Source organism: Etheostoma spectabile, chromosome 14, assembly GCF_008692095.1.
Source record: "Etheostoma spectabile isolate EspeVRDwgs_2016 chromosome 14, UIUC_Espe_1.0, whole genome shotgun sequence".
In the NCBI taxonomy this organism is placed as follows: domain Eukaryota; kingdom Metazoa; phylum Chordata; class Actinopteri; order Perciformes; family Percidae; genus Etheostoma; species Etheostoma spectabile.
In genome coordinates, this window is record NC_045746.1 from 6,509,522 (window position 1) to 6,529,421 (window position 19,900).

General features: G+C 40.2%; 3 long non-coding RNA genes across 3 annotated transcripts in view; 1 reads left to right on the forward strand and 2 right to left on the reverse strand.

Moving 5' to 3' along the window:
• The window catches only part of LOC116702146 (uncharacterized), a 24,332-nt gene extending 7,143 nt beyond the window's left edge, over window positions 1-17,189 (forward strand). Inside the window, exons 2-4 of the long non-coding RNA XR_004335079.1 lie at window positions 5,047-5,054; window positions 6,214-6,219; window positions 17,083-17,189. This is a non-coding gene — a long non-coding RNA (uncharacterized LOC116702146). The remainder of the gene's footprint in view (window positions 1-5,046; window positions 5,055-6,213; window positions 6,220-17,082) is intronic.
• LOC116702145 (uncharacterized) overlaps window positions 1-19,900 on the reverse strand; it is a 154,795-nt gene that overhangs the window by 21,613 nt on the left and 113,282 nt on the right. The window lies entirely within an intron of this gene.
• The window catches only part of LOC116702150 (uncharacterized), a 23,397-nt gene continuing 4,084 nt past the window's right edge, over window positions 588-19,900 (reverse strand). The window contains exons 2-3 of the long non-coding RNA XR_004335083.1: window positions 18,768-18,770; window positions 588-600 (exon numbers count right to left, since the gene is read on the reverse strand). This is a non-coding gene — a long non-coding RNA (uncharacterized LOC116702150). The remainder of the gene's footprint in view (window positions 601-18,767; window positions 18,771-19,900) is intronic.

Below are 19,900 nucleotides of genomic sequence, written 5' to 3' on the forward strand. Positions count from 1 at the left end.
TTAACTGTCACAAGACATATCTACATGATAAAAAGAAGTTGTTGAATCTCTAGTGCCACATTTTTAATTACAGTAGTAGCTGCAGGTCTTCCTTTATTCCTGTGACGAGGTTGACGCCCTCGACATCTCCCAGGTCATTCCCGCCGCAGTGTAGGGACTGGAAAGAGGAAGGGAGAAGGCTCTTCCACCGCAGACCACCCCAGCCAAACCAATAAATGTAGACATCTTCAATGCCAGGTTGTTCCCCATGCTCTTTGCCTAGTTGTCTCCAATGATCCAGACTGTTGCTGGATAGAAAAACACATTGTAATAGTGAGAGAATGATCATATTTAAGCTATAGAGAAAGAGGATAAATGAACAACACTCTTAATTACACAAAGTTATTTGAAAATGCACTATTACCTCGGCTTAGTTGTACAAAACAAGTCTGATAAAAGTTTAATATTGTACAATAGATAGCAAAAGAAAAGTAACTAGTACTATTGCTTACTTCTGGGCCATTGTGTGGGTGCACATGTCATCATGGCTCTCAGCACTCCTATTTCTGAAAGAAAGAGAAAGCCCCATTTGAGTCCCTCATAGCTAAATATGTATGCACACTGGCATGTAACTGCACTTCATTAATTATCTAGGAGAATACACATGAATCACAGTCATGTTCTTTAGTGCAACTGTAACTTAGTTAAATGAGCTTATTTCTGCTAACATTAGCTCCTAACAGCATGTCAAGGCTAAATCTGCCAACTATAGACTGACGGGGCAAACAGTAGCACAACATTATAGGTGGAAACTTGGTTATACATGTGCTAATATTTAGTGTTAGATATTGATAAACATTGACAATCCCCGTTTCGCATTTTGCCGACACTACGTTTAAATTAGGAAAATGTATCCCATTAGCAGAAAATTAATGTTAGCATGTTTTACCATAGCTAAGTAGCAAGCTAACGTAACAGACAATTTACATGGTAACTTCACTTACAATGTAACTCCTCTTATATGTAATATAACTATGGGACAAAGATATACTTAAAACCTAACAAAGCTAAATCTTACCTTGAATTATGTAGCTAGCTTTCAGCAGCAGTTGCATCCATATTGGCAGTAAAAGTGTGTTATAGTAAGAGTGAAGCAGCGTTGCCAACTCTCAGTTAATGTCACACAGATACCGCCCACCAGTCTGTGGCTCCTCCCTCACTCCTCACTCTCGTCTAAAGCCGTCACATCCGCAGCCAGGATGGCTGCGCCCATAGCTGCAAACTCGACGACTCATCTCAGATCTCCACAAACGAATGGGTGACGCCGCACATGCTCTGTCCATTAATATAAACGGTCGATGTGTTTTGATTATTATTAATATAAGTAGTAAATCAGGTTCCCCTACACTGTGTGAGAACAGGCCGGAATTATAATTCAATTAGCAGCAATTCTTGAGCGTCTAAGAAGTTTTTTGCTTTTTCCCCGCCAGTTGTCATGATTCGGCATAAGGAAATAACAACTGCCAGGGCCATTAACATACTGATTGGCATTCATGAGGTTAAAAATGGGGCGGGATAAGAGGCTGATTCACGTATGCACACTTGTGGCTAATCTGTGATTTATAAAGGGAACATTACTTACAGATGTGCATATGCACGGTTTAGGTAAGGATCCCACGCACGGTTTTATAAATGAGACCCCAGAACAGTACTGGGTGGACCATTTCTAGTGGCCTACTATCACTCATTTTACCTGTGCTTAAATGATAACAGAGTGCATTACTGTGACTCAAGCATGTGCCTCTTCATTTTGTCCATCCATGCAGCATTACGTTTCCTTAAAAAACATCTTAGCCATTGGAAATTAGTTATACATGCATGCAATTTATAGTTTGACTTGTCTAACATGTTAGCTTTTGGGGTTTTCCAGCAAACACTGTTTTATAGTGGGCAATACAGCGTAGGCTTGCCCACACATACCCAAACAGGAGCTGTGCCACCATCGCAGAATGTGGCAGTCAGATGAACAAGGTAACTGGCCTATGGTTGGCACATATGGGGGCAACACACAAAGGTTAACAGTGGGCAGCACAAACACAGCCAAACTAGGCCAAAAGCTGTGGGACCAATGCCAATGAAAATCCACCACCTCAGCCCATGTCCCACAATGGGCATGAGCAGACCTGTACATGTTCAGAGTCAAATTTAACACAGAACATCTACTGAGCCAGACTCTTTTGTCCTGCATGTCCTGACAAGTATGAAACCACAACGTGTGTGAGAGACGGCCTCAACACCTTGGGAACAGTCTGAGATGAATGGACAGCTCCTGCAGTGACTGACTCGCCAGTTGACTTCTTCAGCCACAGCCTCATCATAGATGTCCGCATAGATGTTAGGGTAGATGCAGTTTCATCTCTGTTAGATTTCCGCTTGTGCTTTGACAGAAGACCTCAAATAAAAAGAAATGCACAACCCCCAACTTGCCTCACCTCGCCTCAGCCAGCTCCAGCCAGCCAAGGCCCCACGGTTATTGCGATGATAAATTACATCATCAAGCATAAGGGGCCCGGCTCCCCGCGCTGACCACTTGTCACTTACGATTATTAATCTGTTACGATTCCCCACGCCCCCACTCCACCTGCCACCGCCCCTGACCCACTCCTCCTTTCTGGACTCAATGCGACCAGCTTGTAAGCCGCTAAATCAAATTACTTCTGAATAACTGATGGTGTGTCCAGATCCATCGCTCGATAGCCGAAACCATGCTCCTAATCCCCCCTGCTGTTGGCTCAGCTGAAAACCGGTGGGGGGGGTATTTAAATCGATGAGGACTCATATTGGTTCTGACAGGCTTGGCTTTTGTTAGCTGGGGCAAAGTGACAACTCCTTATCGACTGCAGGGTGTTCTGGGATACACTGAAATGGTATTTCTTTTCAGGCGCCATGTGTTTCCTCTCTGCTGGGAGGCACAGCCTCAGACCAAGGAACTCTAGACGGACTTTTAACCTGGGCAACTTATTTCTTCAGCAAATAATTTCAAACTTTTGCTGCCTTGTATGCAAAATAAATATGTTGTTTATGTTGTATATATATATGTTGTAATATGTTGTATGTCATTTAGGCAGATGTCATAACTGAAAAAGAAAATCTGTGAATCAAATGATGCTATAATGGGGCTTAGCAGTGCTAGTTATCAAGGGTCAGCACAGTAAAGGATGTCTCCTGCACTGTTCAGTGCCTGTCTCCTTCCAGACACATGTATAAAGAAAACATTGCTGTAACCTGGAGCATGAAGCACTTTGCTTTTCTCAGTTCAGCCTCTCAGTTTTCAACCGACCACCCCTATCCGCCCCCCAAACATGTCCTCTCTCAGATTTACACTTTGTAACTCTGTCACTCCATTTGTTCTCCTTCAAACGTCTGCCTTGTCCCTGGAGCTCTCCGTCCCGGCATTCCCGTCCCCAGCTGCCTCATTAATGAACTGTAAATACTCTTCTATGCAGCAAAATTGATTGACTGGTGGGCGCACAACTCTGGGAGGCTAGAAGAAACTAGGATAACAAGATGTATGTGCAGAGAAACCAGTTTTCGTTTTCTTGGTTCAATTTACAACTTGCTTTATTTACAGTTGTCTTTGCAGTGCAGAAAAGAGACATCATGGACATAACATGTTTATCTTATATATCAGTATACTATAACACACACAGTATAAAGTAACCTGTCTAAGCACAATTGTCTGGTATTAGCTTTCCTCTGTCGCCTTGTCCCTGCACACTCAGACTGCAAATCTAATTAATCGAACAAAAAAACTGCTGCATATCTCTGACAGCGTGTCATATTTACAAAGGGCTTGCAATCTGAAGCGTGATGACTCCACAGCTAAGTCAAGTTCCTGTCAGTACTCCAAAAGAAAGAAAGGCACATATTCTTAGCTCCAAACACCATCACACTTAAAAGGAAGCACAAGGAGGATCTCCTTGAGGAAAAATATATTTGATATATTCTTGTATTAATGAATGGGAAACAATGCTTATCCAACGGGGACTTCGTCAAATGTATTTTAAATCGTGTGTAACGCTATATGAGAGATGTCTTAATCAAAATAAATTAACCTTTCTATTAAGGGCGGGGGGGGGGAAATGAATACAGCATCCTATCGCAATATTTTCTGTGGCAATACTGAATCGACACACAGAAACCAAGTATTGACCTACTATTATATATGTGTTGGTCATTTTGTCTGCTTGACAATCCAATTTTGCAGCAATAGAATTAAAGTGAGATTAACAAACAGAGAAATGTATCTTTTGATGTTGACAAAGTTTCCTTCTGGGGACATTGTTTGAAATTGGCAATAAATAAAATAACAAAATTGCAATATATATCGCAGAATATTGCAATATAATATCGCAATTATATCGAATTGACAATATTGATCTGTGTGTTTTCCACAAATCCCCAGATTTGACCTTTAACCTTAATTGCTAAGACCTTTTATCTCTGCTGTTAAGAAGAGACAGTACTATGATGGCTGCCGCTAACTAAACAGCTGAACCAGTGTCAAGAGCATCTGACTTTGTGATGTTAGGATTAGGGGGACTTGAAAAGTGAAGCAAAGAAATAGATATATTTCTCAGGAGTTGGTGACTGTAGATCAAAACAGAGATAAAAGTGGAGATGATGTTGGACATACATTCATCAAGTGAAGACACCAAACTCCAAATGAATGCTTCTCCCTTTCTGTTGAATTGTTTCCTAAAAGGTTAGCTTTAACAACTTATAGGTCAGTGTTTTGTTTACAGCTGGTTCTACTGTTGCCAAGCGGCCATAAAATGAACTGTTCCTGCTCTACATGCATACAGCTCTGTGCTCTGATGTTCTGTACCAAAAAGGTTCATAGTCCTTGACCTCGCTCATATTTGACATAACTTAAACAGGACACTTGTAATAATTAGTTATATTTAGCAAATGTGTATCAGGGATGTTGTGTGAATACTACACTGCCATTTCAAATCCAAAGAGCTATATCTAACAATGAAAAAAACAGGCTGTTAAATATTTTAGGATTTACTGTATTAAGATGAATAAGATCCATTTTGTTATCAAAGGACATAGCCCTTAGCTAATCCATTAACAATAAATTAATAGAATATAAAAAATTTTTTTTTAGCTCTTGCAACCAAATGAGCTTTAACTCAATGTAATTATTGTGTAGTCAGAGGGCCATATAAACTTAAACCAGTAGAGAAAAATGACCAGTAATGCTGTGTTTGGAGAGGTTTTCAGGGAGATTGATCCAAATGAGCTGAAACATGCCAACTTCATTGGGCATCTAATGGACTCTGACATGACAGATCTAGTGGCATTAGTTTGCATTAATAGTAATTTTAATGGCTGCCTGCTAAACCATTATACCAATGTTAAATGATGCTGTGGCCCCATTCTGCACTGCGATTAATGTCTTTATAGGTTTACAGTCATTTTCATTTCTTGGCATGTGATTTAATCCACCTGCTGTAGCATGTCATCCCTGTGGAAACGTACACAGCCTTCCCTACATACACTCTATTTGCAATGGACTGTCTGTCATTACAGAAGATATTAAAAATGCAGAGGAGAGGTGTAATAATTTAATCTAACTTCGGAGGGTTTCGCCTGGTACATTTCCGGGCTTTGCAGGACAGCTCAGGTTGTTTCCAGAGAGATTTCCACGGTTTACTTCAAACACGATTTGTTACTTCACAAAGCTACACGATTTGACTTCAATACACTGTACAAGAGCCTGAAACAGTGGCAGTAGTGCCTGCTGCAGTTTGCTAACAATGTGGAATGTAAATGTAAAGACTAAAAAAAGATGGAGAGTCAGTGAAGATGTGTATGACTAGAAAACACAAGCTTCAAGGGAAGACTTTGGGGAAATCCTCAGTGAGAAAAAGCTTTAATGTGTTGTCAGCCTCACTAACAGATTGTCATCAGTGTCAAACTGCATGTTGGGAAAAGAAGTGAAGGAAAGACGGAGGTACTTTGGTTCTTGTATTTGTAGTACCAGATCAGGCTGAGTGAGTTTCTTGTTTTGTGCAAAACAAGATATAGTAAGTCAATTTTTTTTCTTCAAATTTACATATCAAACAGATTTGCTGTTTTGATATTTTAACTTTCGGATTGTTATTTTCCCCCAACTATCATCCAATGGAACTGGCTGAAGTGTCATCACATAAACAACATCAGCAGCATTAGGTCCACGGTGCATCACCCACTCACACAGGCATGAATACATAAAAAGTCTGTGCAAATACAAATAGGACAAATTTTCACATTACGCAAAAAAACGGTATGTTGCGCAAATTACATCACGCAAATTATGTTCCGCAAATATGCGACACTGACATCATTATGTGTTGTAAAAGCAAATCAGCACTTCAATTCTCCTAAAGTCCTGATGTTCTTGAAATTAAGGAAAAAAATACTGTAGGTGAAATTTATCAAGCTCTGTGCGCATCCCAATGATGTTGTTAAAGCACACACAACGGCGTTTGGTTTTACAACGTAACATGGACTTCCACACCAGGGATAAAACAGCAACAGTGTTTATTTCGGCCATTGTTGAGGAAGGAATGAAACGTTGTTGGTATCTCCATGTGGAGACCCACCTTCTTTCTGAAATCTCTTGCATTAGTAAAGTGAATAATCACCAATGATCCCACGGTCAAAGAGTAACTTTGGTGTGGACACAGTATGAGACTGTGTCCACACCAAAGCAATGTCCCCATTTTGTTTTACACCTGTAACTCAAAACACACTCCAACAGCTGTTTCCATGCTATTCCACTTTAAACTAAAAAAAAATGTTGTTTATAAGAAAACTCTACTAGGAACCCTTAAGTCTAAGCACCCCAAACAAAAGCCGAGCGGAACATCTTTTCAATGAGGAGGAGGATGAAGAGGATGAAGATGGGAAGGGGCCGGGCCAGTGATTATCCAGAGTGGATTATTAGAATACCACAACAAAAGAAAGACCAAAAAACACACCTCTCAATTACTGGGGGCCACTAGAAGAATCCCAGTGAAGTCCCCTTAAGGGATGGAGCGCAAGGGTTTTCAAGTCACACTAAGCTGGGGATAGCTAGTCTTTATGCTAAGCTAAATTTAGCACATGTTGGCTCGTGATTAAAAACGGAAGGAAGTGACTGCACACTTACAAAAAAAAGGTGTAATAACACTTACAACTGGTCTTCATGTGACTTGTTTTAGCCCGCTATTGTGATTTATTTTGAATATAAAGTCTTCACCAGTAAATCAGTTGAAAGGAACATTTTCACTGTGTTCTTTGCAGTAACACTAGTGCATTAATGTCACATCTGTGCTTTAAACTAGAACGTGCAGAAAGAAAATCAATCTTATATCTCTCAAAGCAGTTACACAGCAGGTATAAAACAGTAGCCATCAAGTCTCTGGAAGAATCCAGTCAGCTTCTAAATTGAACTTCCACTAAATTATAACCAACATTACTTTTAATGGAAAATACTTTTAATGGTAGAGAGTCTGCCTCTGCAAAGAAAGAAGGAAATGAGGCATTGATTGAATGCTTGATATGAGGGATTAGATTTATTAAGATAATGGAAAGAAAGCAAGACTGGAGAATGTATTTGGTGGATTACTCTGACTATGATGAGAAGGATATTAGCCAGAGTGACTCTTTGGATGGAACCCTCCGTCTGTAAAAGCCTGGGGATCACAGGCCTCTCTCAAGATGATTTTGTGACATTAGAGGCGCTCATTGTTTGGCGTGCAGAGATTGCTACCGTGATCACTGAGCTCCAACCAGGCAGACACAAGAGTCACTAACAAATCCCAGGTTAGTAAATGTAGCTGTATAATCTACCGCAGTATCAGACAAATAATTACTTTTTGCATGACCTTTAGCAAAGACCACATAGGAGATTAGTCTGGAATTATAAATCTCTGAAACGAAAAAACACTTTAGTGCTTCTATATACTTTGTTGGAATTCTTAAAAGTGGAAGCAATAACACAGGGGTACTGAATCAGGGCCCTAAGTAGAATGCCGTTATAATTGTCTCTCTATAGACTACTCAGAAACAAGTCTAACAAAAAATAATGTTTGGAATTGAAAAAATTGCTGCTTTTTGCGAATGATGTGGTCCTGATGGCGTCATCGGCCTGTGACCGTCAGCACTCACTAGATCAGTTCACAGCCGAGTGTGAAGCGGCTTTCTTCAGGTAGGGAATGAGTCCTTACCCCAAATGAAGGAGTTTAAATACATTGGGGTCTTGTTCGCAAGTTAGGGGACAATGGAGCGGATGATTGGTCGGAGAATCGGTGCAGAACCAGAAGGCAAAGATCTCGATCTACCGGTCAGTTTTCGTCCCACCCTCACCTATGGTCATGAAAGCTGGGTCATGACCGAAAGAACGAGATCCAGGGTACAAGCGGCCAAAATGGGTTTCCTCAGGAGGGTGGCTGGCGTCTCCCTTAGAGATAGGGTGAGAAGCTCAGTCATCCGTGGGGAGCTCGGAGTAGAGCCGCTGCTTCTTCGCGTTGAAAGGAGCCAGTTGAGGTGGTTCGGGCATCTGGTAAGGATACCTCCTGGACGCCTCCCTAGTGAGGTGTTCCAGGCACGTGCAGCTGGAAAGAGGTCTGGGGGAAGACCCAGGACTAGGTGGAGGGATTATATCTCCAACCTGGCCTGGGAACGCCTCGGGATCCCCCAGTCGGAGTTAGTTAATGTGGCTCGGGAAAGAGCAGTTGAAAGACTGACTCGCCCCCTTTGACATGCTAGCTAACAATAGGTAAAATTAGCTTGTGGTAGTTAGATTTTTGTAGTAGGCTATGCAGTTCGGGACTACAAATACAAAAATCTATCTGCTTGTTCATGTTCCCATTCAACCAGCTGGAACAGTAGAACACACAGAATAGGCATGTTTAGTGAGCAGGCCGCATTCCTACACTTATAAAATGTGGAAGTAATCCAAGTATTCAGAATACATTACTCAGATTGAGTAACCTAACGGAATACATTACAAATTAAATTTTTGGCCAAGTATTCTGTAACGGAATCCATTTTGAAAGTATCCTTCCCAACACTGTTTGCTGGATATACCAACCTAACATTTCTTCACTTTCCAGGAGCTCGAGCAGGTAGCTGAAAGGTACATCACGACTGTTGTGGAATAAATTTGGCGAAAAGAAAAAAAAGGCGCTATGCTTTTCTGTGTCAATTTTTTTGCTAAGAGGAATCTCAACAAACAGCCATTTGCCAACACTAAATATCAAACAAAAGCCAGACACTATAGAGTTATAAGTTGCTGTGACTGTAGTCTACATTCACTACTTCATTTCAACCATATATGAAACCGTGGCTTAAGTGGTATTACACATTTGAAATATATAAAAACAACATTATATAAAAATCACGTTATATCAAACTATACACATTATATAAAAAGTAAATTATATAAAAACAACATACGAGACAGGCTACTTTTAGTGCACACACATTATAGACTATACGTAAAGTGCAAAGCATTGTGGTGAGTCTACTAAAGTCAATTAATTACTCAGCTTAGCCTGTTAGCTTAGCTTCAAGATGGCTGACACTCCACTCACAAACGGTAGTTACAGTCCCACCCCCTATGGGCGGGTTGAAATAATGCTGAACTAGCTGGATGTAGACCACACCCTCTGGGCAAAAATGCCTCCAATGATGCAAAACAATGATTTTTGCATCATCAGAGTTTTTTTTCTCCAAAAACACAATACAGAGATCTCTCATCACAGGGGGGACAAGAGGGAGGGAAGCACGGTCTTTCCGATAGTCCAGCTTCTCTTACCCCCTTTAAGTTGTTATTGTAATGCTGTGTAACTTCATGTTACACATGTATGGTGTTGGTAGAAAAGGAAAATTTGCATATTTGCATGGTCAGAAATGCCATTAGGAAAATGTTGAATAGGCTGTTACCTAGTGGTTGTTCTACAGTACATCAAATTACACCCTGGGCAAGACCCCCTTTGAAAAAAAGACAATTCTGCAAAAACAGTTATATTTTATTATTTTTTGACAACAAATGACATGAAAGGACCAAAGCTGTCTCTCAATACTTTCCAACTGGGTAGATATAGCTAGTAGTCATGAGCAAGTGGAAAAACACCCAAGGTGAGTCCGAGATGACATTGATGAGATAGGACATTTACTGTTAACCCTAAGTAAGGCCAGCGAGGCAAAACAGTGATACAGAAATTAACTGAATTAAAGCAAACAAACAAAAAACTTTCACAAAATAAAATGACGTGAGAGTAAAAAAAACACATAAGAAAAAACATACACTGTTTTCCTATTGACCAAGTCATTACTGAGGACATCCAACAGACTTACGCCCTACTCCCTCATGCTCTCTCTGTCACGAGCAAACGCAACTGCCAGACTATAAAGGGCTGAAATATGTGTGGAGCTAATTATATGCTTTGAGTTGAGTAGTATGGTAAACAGACGAGTTGCATATGAAGGGGTTTGGGGTCCTTATGTAAGTCATTTTGGGGTACAATTTGGTTTTGATGAATTCTACAAGCAGCAATCAGGCCAACCAATGGGCCCATTCCAAACATTTTCAACGGGCACTGCACTAGTAGACATAATACAGTGGAAATCCAAGACATGAAGTCACATCTGTCAACTGCGCTCTGTCAAGAAGGTAAAAGGGACAACTTAGGAACACTAGCACATCTCACCTAAATGATTTTGCCTTGATCGACCTTAGCATGTAATGTATTCAGCTGCCTCTGAGGAGAGAGCAAAGAACTAATTGAAAATGATACGAGAGAAATTAAAGGCAGGATTACAGGATTACACATTAATTAAAGTTGAACAGTATGCTTAGATCACACTTTTATTTTTATTTCAAACATTTAATTCCAGCTCACTTATTGAACTCTCTAGGAATCAGCATGGAATGATTAACATCTGTACATTTCAAATAAACGCATTCAGCTAAAATTATTCCTCTGATCATGCCATGATCAGAAGAATATTTTTTTCAAAAGCAAGTGGCCTCTAATTAACAACACATGTTGGAAGAATTTAAAGTCTTGAGTTTACACTTGAGATGAATGAATTTTGTTTATGTGCTCCTTATAGGTTGACTTGAGATGGAGTTATCCAGGCTTGTGTCCTTGACTAAACTTGAACATATTTAACTCCTATGTGTCCTGCCAATCCTGTCTCTCCACTCCTAAGGTGTTGTCTATATTTATTATGTTAGACTGAGTTTAGCTCAATGCTCACGTCACATAAAACACTACATGCATCAGTTAGAGAAAACTTCATGGGGAACAATGAGAGCAAAACAGCATCAGTGATTTGTTACAGAATATGATCTGGTCTATAACAAATATCAGAATCCGTCAGTATGCTTGTCAAGCCTGTTTGTAGCCAGTAAACGTCCTACCTAACCCTAAACTGTAACACTTGGCAGCAAGCGTGTGAAATGTATCCAGTGACATCTGTATCACTGGGTTGCTACAACATCGGTTGTCTTGCCTTTTGGAATAGTTTCAGCCCAACAGACCAAAATGGACATCTCTGGAGCTAAAATCATGCCAGGATGCCTTCTAGCACTACTTGGCTTACCGCTTAGCTACTCCCTGACTAAATCAATAGACATGCCCTGAAAGTGTGGGCCCAGTTCAGGAGGACCTTTGGCTACAGAGACGTCCTCTTTCTGGGTCCTGTGGCTTTCAACCATCTTTTCATCTCATCTCGATGTGACTCAACTTTTCAGGACTGGCACAGGAAAGCATGAGATGGTTTAACACATGTTCAAGGATAACATTTCAATCAACCGTCAGAGAAATACAACGTACCCAAATCACATCTTTTTTTCCCCTTCTCGATATTTTTGGTTTGGACACTACTTACCATGCTTTCTTGAAGAACACTAGCCCTAATGACACATCATTTTTCTTTTGACTCACTATCTATAGGTGCATTGTCAACATTACACAGTGAAGTACAGGAAAATGTCCTTGCTGACATGTCCAACTCTGGACAGAATTAAAACTGCTTGGGAACATGATTTAGGGCATACACTACCTGCTGACCATTGGGATTCTATCCTTCCATCAATATAAAAATCCTACCCTCATCCACATGTTCTGGCTGTGCCCTCACCTGCAAATATTCTGAAGAGATGTCTTTCATACCCTATCAAACATCTTAAAGTGGAATTTAGATCTAGACCATCTGGTAGCTCGGTTTGGCATTACTAAGGGAGACTATCTTCATCTGACATCAACACAGCAAAGCATGCATTACTCTTGGCAAGACGCACGTTTTGCCCAAATAGAAGGATCCTGCCCTCCTCACACTTACAGCACAGTTACACTTACAGGGGCTCTGAGACATAACGCCCTGCCTTAGCTTGGAGATGATATGCGTCTCAGTCAGAGGCTCTGAGAAAAAGACCTGGGGACCCTTTTTGACATATTTCATTACACCTAAACAACATAGCATGACAAGCACTCTAAATCTACCCTTGACATGGAAAAGAACTACATCTTTAGTTTCATTCACTTTATTTCTAGACGTGCCTTATCAATTTATTATTATTGTAATTAGGGCCTAAGCGCCGACAGCGGCAAAGGCCCTATTAAAACTGAAGGAATTATTATTCTTTATCCGGCAAATAAATTGCCTTTTTGAGGAGCTTAACATACTCAAAAAACTTACCAAAACTGGCTGTTGCATCAATTCTGGTGAACATTTACGTAATTTAAGGGTTTTGGGAATAGGCGCACAAAAATGGCTCGCTAGTGCCACCTTCAAAACTTTAAAACTTGAGCCCCTGCAGTCTGTTTAACGCAGACTAACTAAACTTGGTACACATATGTAGCATACCAAGACGTACGTCATTGTAGCCATACCCTAAATCCAACAGGAAGTCCGCCATTTTCAATTGAAATGGTGAAATTAGTCCGATTTTGGCCATTTCCACAGGTCGTACTTTGACAAACTCCTCCTAGAGATTTCATATGATCAACTTCAAATTTGGTCTATGCCAACTTAAGATGTTAAAGGTGACAATTTGTGCGGGGCGGCCATTTTGTGCGTTTTGCCATCAAAACAGGAAGTGGATGTAACTTGAGTGTACATTGTCCAATTGGCTCTAAACTTTTTGCAATTTCAAAAGAGTCCAACCCTGACGACATATACACGCCGATATTGGCTCAAAGTCATAACGCCCACTAGTGGCAACAGGAAGTAGGCCTAAAAGTCAAGGTGCTATACTTTAACAAACTCCTCCTAGAGATTTCATCAGATCCACTTCAAATTCGGTTTGTGTCATCTAAACCCTTAACAATGAAAATGTATTAATAGAAAAACTTTTGGTGTGGAGGCCATTTTGAGCATTTATCAACGAACGAAGAAGTTGTTGTAGTTTTAGTGTACATTGTCACATCTGCCCAAAATGTGTCATGTTTGACAAGAGTCCAGGCCTGAGGACATCTACAGGCAGAAATTGACTTTTGGTCATAGCACCCCCCCGCTGGCAACAGAAAATTTGTCTTAAATGACAAACGTCATGCGATTTACATGAAACTTAGAATGTGTGGTCGACTTGTGATACTGAGCCACCCCCTATAATTTAACCACGCCCATGCACTCAGGCCACGTCCCCTCTTGTGGATTTTTAACCGTTTTATGTAGGCCCTTGTGTGAGCTATTATTACACTCAGCAGAGTTCCTTATTCATTGGTTATGGTTTAGCCCGACACCCTATGCTTAAGCCACGCCCCCTTTCATAACTGGTGACCCGTTTAAGGTACAGTCTTATGTGAGGTATCATTGAACTGAGCAAAGACTTTTTTTTTTTAATAGATAAAGGTCTGCCTTGATCCCTATGCTATGGCCACGCCCCCTTTCACAGCTAATGAACTGTTTACCAGAGTCTTGTGTGAGGTATCACGGAACTTAGCACAGAGTTCCCTTTTCATTGCCGACGATTTATAGTGAGTGAGTATATGCATGGTCGCAAAGCGCCGCATCCACAAGAGTGGCATCCGTCAGTACCCCGAATCGCGCAAAGGAGCAAGGACCTGTCCAACGCTGCTTGCAGCTTTAATTATGATTTATAATTATAATTTATACTGTTTATTGATCCCCAGTAGGGAATTTACAATTTACACTCTGTTTTGTTAGTAATCACTACATGCAGGCGTGAAATACACACATAAATTATTATTTTTATACGGTACTACATTGGTGTGTATTTTATAACAATGTGGAATGTATTTGCCCAACACTGAGAATTTTTGCAAAACATTTCAATAAAAAGACTTCGAAAAGAAATTAATTTCTTCATTGGCTGTATGAAGAAAACTCATGGGTCTGACAGAATAACTGATTCTTTAAAAAAAAAAAAAATCTATTTAGGCACATTATCTAGGACAGTATTATTATAACTTGCTTTTCACTTCACACCAAGAGACTACAGTGTCTTTTCCTCAAACTCATTTGAAGCACATTGTTCTCAAGTGTCCTTATCTCACACATAGCTGTTCTTCTTTCTTTTCTTTGGTTAGATTTACTGTCTTGCTAATGTGTACTACACACGCGTGCACAGGCACTCTTCTGCTGAACTGCTTGTAATTTGAATAATGTCAGCCTACCTGCATAATTACCAACATCACAGGCTGAGGATAATTATTTTGCAAACATGGTTCAAAACAAATTTCTCTTGCATCTCTTCCTCTTTTGAATCTCATGTACGGTAGATTTTTCAAATCCCATTTGGGGACGTTCCACAATCGGAGCACAGCCAGAAATTACAGAGACCCTTTGTTACAGGGTTACCGTGGCGACGAAGAGAGATTCTTTTTATTGGCCCTGCTGCTGTTATCAGGTTTCCTTCACAAAGACAATATTGCTAAAAGCCCTGGAAACAGTGGAGGCATTTACCTTCTCCTATGGTCGACGCTGGTTACAGGATTAGTTAATGTCATGACTAATTAGTTCTGAAATGATGTTTTACGTACAGTGCAATACACACACACACACACATATATACTTTTCATGCACAGGCATCTATCCTGCAAAGCTATTTTCTTTGGAGCGTGGATGATAGAAATCAATGAATAATGACAGGAAAACATCCCAGCAAACTGTTCCCGCCAGTCATGATCTCATCTCTCTGAGGCACCTCAGTCATTTCTTCAAATGTCACCATCAGAGCCGAGGCTGATATATTATATTAGGCTCCCTAGAATTTATCTTTAAAAACAAATGCAAAGCTGCATTTGAATGAAGGGCTACATCTGCTCTCTCTGCTGATGACTACTGACTGAGCGTTTGGCTACAAAATGAAGCTGCTTGATTTGCTCCTCATTGCACATTTGACATGTAGTCCGCTCAGTTTGTCAGTTCAAGGGTGAGAATTAACAAATGCGGGATTGGAGTATTTTATTTCTCCTCTTGGGTGCAATTTGTTTCAGAAAGAGAATGAAAAAGCTACTACAGCCTTTGTCAACATAAAGATTAGTCACAACTGTTTGGTGATGTGCACCTCAGACATTATGAGATGAATAATATGAACAAATTGTGTAAACTATATAAATGAGCCAAGAGAACCAAACCAACCAAATGAACCAATAAACCTATATAAGTATTATCATGAAATGCTATTTCATCATTTACCATAATTTTATCAGAGTTCATTTTATTCCACAATGGATTTTTTAACTTCAAAGTACCTTTTTTCCACTAGACGATTGGATTTCAAAATGGTATTTTTGTGGAGCCACTATGCTTGAACAAGAGCTATTCGGATCAAATCAAATTGTCAGGGCGAGCTTATACAGTGATGGACAGATGATCAAGAGTAACCAACCACGTCACCAAAGAGCGCTTGGGTTGAACATGAGCGGACCTGCTGGACTGCGCCCGCCCATGTCATGCATAATGTATACTTTATTAATCTGTTATTACACACAGGCCTGAATTACACACACACACACACACACACACACATGCTCAGTACCTATACATGCACTAAATAGAGAGATGTCAGAGTGAGGGGGGTGCCCATGGAAAGGCGCCCCGAGCAGTTGGGGGTGCGGTGCCTTGCTCAAGAGCACCTTGGCAGTGCCCAGGAGGTGAACATACTTTGGTCCGTATGGGGACAGCCACCCTCCGGTTCCCAACCCAACTCCCTACAGACTGAGCTACTGCCGCCCCCATTGTGCATGCTAATATGACGGTTCTCCCGAGGTCCTGTAGCTGTAATAATGGATATACAGAATACTAATGGTTTTAAATCACCATGTGTTCTATTAATAGATGGATTACTACATCCATGGTATTATCATCCCAGGGATGTATGTATGCTGTAAAGCCTGTAACGTGGATGTTATGTCATTAGCGTTTTCCAAACTGCTATCGGCTAGTAACTAACATCTGCGGTAGCTAGCAGTAAAGTTGTTGGAAACTGGGATCAGCTTAACATACAGACCTAATTTAGTCCTCCACAACAGTTCTGTTGACAGCTATGCATCTCTAAAACCTACGTCACACACGCCGTTGGACGGATTGGTTGTGGGTCTATCCAACTGAATGCAGATCCATTTTCTTCAATCAATAGACGCATGAATGTTAAACAAAAGTCAGCAAAAAAGGGTCATTAAAGGTCAGAAAAATGTTTTAAAAAATTGCTGTCCAGCATTATTTGAGTTTCTTGTACACTACCATTGGGGCGGAAGGGGAGGCCCCCCCTGTGTGATTGATATTAAATAACTTAACTATTATATTTGAAATGCTTATAAAAGTGTGGTTTGTTTGCAAGTTTGTTTTAACTAGAGCTGGGTATTTTTCAAAAATGTTATATACTGATGCCGATACCAATACCATGACATTGACACCCGTTCCTGAACGCTACTTTTGTAGATACCAATTTTATAAAATCTTCAGCTCCTATTAAGTGAGCCAGTTTTTATTTGTGTGTAGAGTTTTCCCTGCGTGTCTCTAAGAAGTGTTAGATAGCCAATTACCAGCACTATTAGATCTTGGTAGCTTATTGGCTCACAGACGCTGAAGGTATTGAAATTTGGTATTGAATGACGAGCCATTTTTGTTACTCAATACTAAGGAGGCAATTCAGACAGTGCCTAAAAAGTACTGAATTTGGTACCCAGCAGTAGTTTTAACAATATATTGGTCAAAGCTTTAGGTTACTGATCTACAAGCAAGCGTGGGGCAATCTGACCTACTTGCAAGCCAGACTCCATTGAGGTGTGAACAAGTGAGGCCTTCTAGACCATACACAAACATCCAAAAAGGTAAGAACAGCGTTATCTTTGTACTATGGCATGGCCCGCCCTACTCTGCCTCTGATTGGCTAGTATTTGTTACCTTTGTTGGCTTGGTTGGTTAGGGGTAGCATGATGAGTAGGATTGCTTAAGGTTAGGGTAAGCCAATCAGATGACGTAATTTTACATAATATTAACCATATGCATCTGTTTGGGAGAGTACCATCAGAAAAACTGCCCCTTGGAGCAATGCATGTTTGTTTTCAAGATAACGAGCAACCAGAAAAATGGCCTTTCGTTCCAATGGGAGTTTTTTTATTTTTTATTATTTAAGCTTTGGAATTATAAGCAGTCGAAAAAATAGCATGGCACCCTGTGTGGTTGCCTGATTTTGGAATAACGTGTTTTATTTTCCCTGCCTTCTATATATAGATGGATTCTTGACTGGTCAGACTGATCTGTGATAAAAAAAAATAAAAATAAAAAAAGGTACATGTGACTAAAGCACATCAGTGAGTGTCCGTATACTCTGGCTCAAATAAAAACAGGCGCTCATCAAATTATAATGACTGCATCCACATTGTCAAAGTCATTGTAATATTGAGCCACAGCACTGGAAATCTTTTACATAACAGACCTTGATGAGTAAAATTGGTGGCACTCTTCTTTAACCAAAAACATAATCGATATATCGACGATATCAATAGCGGTTATAGTTGCAGCCCTAGACCTCTGTGACTGGCTGTTGGGCAGCTGTTTATGATTGCACATCCTTCTCTTATTCATTTCTTTTCCAGACTACCTCCAAATTGCTTCTCAGGTGTGGTGACAGTGAAGTAGATACATTGATATTTAGTTTTATCCCCTAATTTCAACCACACTCCTTCATCTACCTTTAACCAGGGAAGCGTCGCTCATGATGCCGCAAAAGTCACTTACACAGAAGTTGCAAATCCGGTGGCTGAAATGACACCCCTATTTTGGGGTGTTAGATATGTTAAATACATCCTTCATTCAAAGCGTCTTTTCTCATATCAGTAATGTGACACTGCTGGGGAAAGGTGCTTTAATAAACTGGCATTCCAAACAGCTAGAAGGGTGCACTCACCAACAACACACAGGTCTTTGCTTTCATATTTTACTTTCACCACAGAAGAACCTACAGAAAGTCTTTTACCATGATAATCATTTTATTTAAACTCGATTTCCTCCTCCAAAAATGTCAAACTAAAGTCTAAAATAGATTTTTTTTTAAAGGTTGCTTTAAGTGTGCTATAATGAATATAGAGTATGAGCAGACAATAACTGAAAGTTTTATCTTTTATCCATTTACTTGCTGCCTCATCATTATACATTTTCATCAATAAACCGTTTGTCATATTTACAGTTTGATCACCATCAGGTGTATAAATCTAGTTGTCAGCTGGAGTGTGTTTTGCTCGTCTTTGGGAGCCTGAATTACACTCCCACACATGCTACTCAGGCGACTGATATTACAGGGAAGGGATTTCTGGGTATTGCAATCAGAAAAATCCGAGACTTATTAAGATAAGACGTAGATGAAAGATAATATGAAAGTTAAATGATCCCCGTCGGGAAATTAGGTCAGATACCAGAACGCATTATGCGGAGATAAAAGAGTGAAAAGCATGTGTGAATAGCAGTATAATGAAAGTGTGTAAAATGAAGGCTATACAGTGCAGAGACTAAAACTCCTATAAAAAAAAGATATACAAGGTCATATGAAAATATACTTAACTAATAAATGTGCATGATTTTTCAATAATATATCTTTAAAAAAGTTGGATGTAACAACATCAATTGCGAACCACAGAACAACGACAACAACTACTACTACTAACAACTAGTACTGTTCAGTTGCTTTTTAAATAAAAAGGTGTATGATAGCTGGGAGCAGTCCACTCTAAAGCACATCTTATTCATTATTTCCATTAGCAGTTAATACCAGAAGACAAAGTCTACAGAAAGTTTCACTTATTCTGTCAGTCAAATGAAAGATGCTTGGGCCCTCTAACGCCGAAAAAGCTCTGCCTAACAACGGCTTTAATTAGGCAAACCTGGTCACCTGACTCATGCCAGGATCCTGATAAATGACCTGCCAGAATCATGTGCCACAGCAGCCCAAATCTGGCCCAGGTGCTTCTAACTAGAGCTGACATGCAGGCCAAATCAGACCCAGTCTGCACCAGGGGTTGATGCATAGACTGTAGAAGTGAACATCTGGATTGCCCCCTGGTGGCTGGATGCTGTATAAGTCATAAACCCCACCTCCTCAGTGTTAGCGCATTGGACATGGGCCAAAAAATACAAATTTTCTCCAAAGATGGTATCTGTCATTCTACGTAGTTCTGATCATGTTGATGTTTGTTCTGTTAAGTCTGTTTTTTATTAGTTATTTGATGCTGTAAAAACAGGGTGAATTGTCATGATTTACAGCTGTAATTGACTCCGGCAGGTGTCAATATTGCAGGTCACTACTGCGTAGACTCTGGCTCAATAATTACAAGATGGCTGCCACCCGTATCCAGAATTTTATGGCATAACTTTCGTACAGTGGGAGGAAGCGGCAACGCATCGTCCATAT